We start from the raw sequence: 3,100 nt of genomic DNA, 5'->3' as shown, positions 1-3,100 counted from the left end.
TATATCACTTGTACATTTTGTATTGCTCTTCTGGTGACAATGTAGTTTTTTTTGTCAATTACCATTTTAATAATAGGGTAAAGAAAATTAAGTGGATTTTTGAAAGAAAACTATACTGTCAATATACTATTAAAACAAATTAAAATGGTAAAAGTTATTGTACTTTAAGTAAAAATAAAAGAGCAAAAATATCAATCCCAGTTTTGATTACTTAAATTAACAAAAAAAAATGCATATAGCAAAGGATAGTTTCAATCTGCCTACCTCTGGGTTATGGGTCCAGCATGCTTCCATTGCAGTACTCTGCTGCACATGTAAGTGCAAGAGATCCTGAAGCACTCCCTCATCATGGGAAAGTACCAATGTGTTTATTCATTGGTTGATGGAAGAAACATCTTACAAAAACTCTCCAGATTATTGATTTTTTTATATTTTTCTAGGAAACGTTCTAGATGTATGCTTATTAGCCTTTGTTAGTATGTATTGTTTGCAAAGTGTCTTGGTGGCGCAATCGGTTAGTGTGTTCGGCTATTAACCAAAAGGTCGGTGGTTCAATCCCACCCAGGGACGTAATTGACCTTGTGATCAGATTTTGGTGATATTTAAGTAGACAAGTCAAAATTTCAAACCCCCTCTTATTGTGTAGGGTACCTGGCCTTCTCTGATGTAATCAGAGTTAGATTTGATTCAGTGATTTTATAAAAAACAGCTAGGAAGCACAATTTAGCAGTGGGTTGCAGAGAAAAAAAATATGCTGGCAGAAAAATCCAATTGAGTGATTAAACAGCTCTTCATTTTCTGGAATTTATTTTTATGCTAACAAATTTGTTCTCTGAAAAGTGTCCACAAAGCCAAGTCTCTGATTAACACCTTTGTAAGGATGGTTTTTCACCTATTACTAAATTAAACTTGCTTCATTGGAAAGGCAGCAAGATGCATCCTCATTTCAATGTCTACTGAAATAATACAGGTTGACACCAGGAAACATTAACGCCACTGCATCTTTGCTGCTTTCTCACATGGAGGTCTGTTTAATGTGAAAACAAGGTGATATCTAATTAGCACACAGGTAAGGAATTACGAAAATCTTTATTTAAGGGTGAAGATGTTTCTCACAAAATTGTTGCCCCAATGCATCATTGAAATTCAAGCTGGAAAGATGATTTTAATATATCACTTGTACATTTTGTATTGCTCTTCTGGTGACAATGTAGTTTTTTTGTCAATTACCATTTTAATAACAGGGTAAAGAAAATTAAGTGGATTTTTGAAAGAAAACTATACTGTCAATATACTATTAAAACAAATTAAAATGGTAAAAGTTATTGTACTTTAAGTAAAAATAAAAGAGCAAAAATTTCAATCCCAGTTTTGATTACTTAAATTAACAAAAAAAATGCATATAGCAAAGGATAGTTTCAATCTGCCTACCTCTGGGTTATGGGTCCAGCATGCTTCCATTGCAGTACTCTGCTGCCCATGTAAGTGCAAGAGATCCTGAAGCACTCACTCATCATGGGAAAGTACCAATGTGTTTATTCGTTGGTTGATGGAAGAAACATCTTACAAAAACTCTCCAGATTATTGATTTTTTAATGTTTTTCTAGGAAACGTTCTAGATGTATGCTTATTAGCCTTTGTCAGTATGTACTTTTTGCAAAGTGTCTCTGTGGCGCAATCGGTTAGTGTGTTTGGCTGTTAACCAAAAGGTTGGTGGTTCAATCCCACCCAGGGACGTAATTAACCTTGTGATCAGATTTTGGTGATATTTAAGTAGACAAGTCAAAATTTCAAACCTCCTCTTATGGTGTAGGGTATATGGCCTTCTCTGATGTAATCAGAGTTAGATTTGATTCAGTGATTTTATAAAAAACAGCTAGGAAGCACAATTTAGCAGTGGGTTGCAGAGAAAAAAAATATGCTGGCAGAAAAATCCAATCGAGTGATTAAACAGCTCTTCATTTTCTGGCTTTATTTTTATGCTAACAAATTTGTTCTCTGAAAAGTGTCCACAAAGCCAAGTCTCTGATTAACACCTTTGTAAGGATGGTTTTTCACCTATTACTAAATTAAACTTGCTTCATTGGAAAGGCAGCAAGATGCATCCTCATTTCAATGTCTACTGAAATAATACAAGTTGACACCAGGAAACATTAACGCCACTGCATCCTTGCTGCTTTCTCATGTGGAAGTCTGTTTAATGTGAAAACAAGGTGATATCTAATTAGCACACAGGTAAGGAATTAAGAAAATCTTTATTTAAGGGTGAAGATGTTTCTCACAAAATTGTTGACCCAATGCATCATTGAAATTCAAGCTGGAAAGATGATTTTAATATATCACTTGTACATTTTGTATTGCTCTTCTGGTGACAATGTAGTTTGTTTTTGTCAATTACCATTTTAATAATAGGGTAAAGAAAATGAAGTGGATTTTTGAAAGAAAACAATACTGTCAATATACTATTAAAACAAATTAAAATGGTAAAAGTTATTGTACTTTAAGTAAAAATAAAAGAGACAAAATATCAATCCCAGTTTTGGATTACTTTAATTAACAAAAAAAAATGCATATAGCAGAGGATAGTTTCAATCTGCCTACCTCTGGGTTATGGGCCCAGCATGCTTCCATTGCAGTACTCTGCTGCACATGTAAGTGCAAGAGATCCTGAAGCACTCACTCATCATGGGAAAGTACCAATGTGTTTCTTCGTTGGTTGATGGAAGAAACATCTTACAAAAACTCTCCAGATTATTGACATTTTAAAGTTTTTCTAGGAAACGTTTTAGATGAATGCTTATTAGCCTTTGTCAGTATGGAAATTTGCAAAGTGTCTCTGTGGCGCAATCAGTTAGTATGTACGGCTTTTAACCAAAAGGTTGGTGGTTTAATCCCACCCAGGGACCTAATTGACCTTGTTATCAGATTTTGGTGATCTTTAAGTAGACAAGTCAAAATTTCAAACCCCCTGTTATGGTGTAGGGTACTTGGCCTTCTCTGATGTAATCAGAGTTAGATTTGATTCAGTGATTTTATAAAAACAGCTAGGAAGCACAATTTAGCAGTGGGTTGCAGAGAAAAAAAATATGCTGGCAGAAAA

General features: G+C 34.4%; 1 non-coding gene across 1 annotated transcript; it reads left to right on the top strand.

The window, feature by feature from the left end:
* Positions 1-1,663: 1,663 nt before the first annotated feature.
* On the top strand, positions 1,664-1,737 carry TRNAN-GUU (transfer RNA asparagine (anticodon GUU)). Its single transcript has one exon. It is a non-coding gene; the product is annotated as a tRNA-Asn (tRNA).
* The last annotated feature ends 1,363 nt before the right edge of the window (positions 1,738-3,100 follow it).

Source organism: Pseudophryne corroboree, unplaced genomic scaffold (assembly GCF_028390025.1).
Source record: "Pseudophryne corroboree isolate aPseCor3 unplaced genomic scaffold, aPseCor3.hap2 scaffold_1141, whole genome shotgun sequence".
Classification (NCBI taxonomy): Eukaryota; Metazoa; Chordata; class Amphibia; order Anura; family Myobatrachidae; genus Pseudophryne; species Pseudophryne corroboree.
The sequence above is the reverse complement of the archived record's forward strand: the minus strand, read 5'-3'. Positions and strand labels throughout refer to the sequence as shown.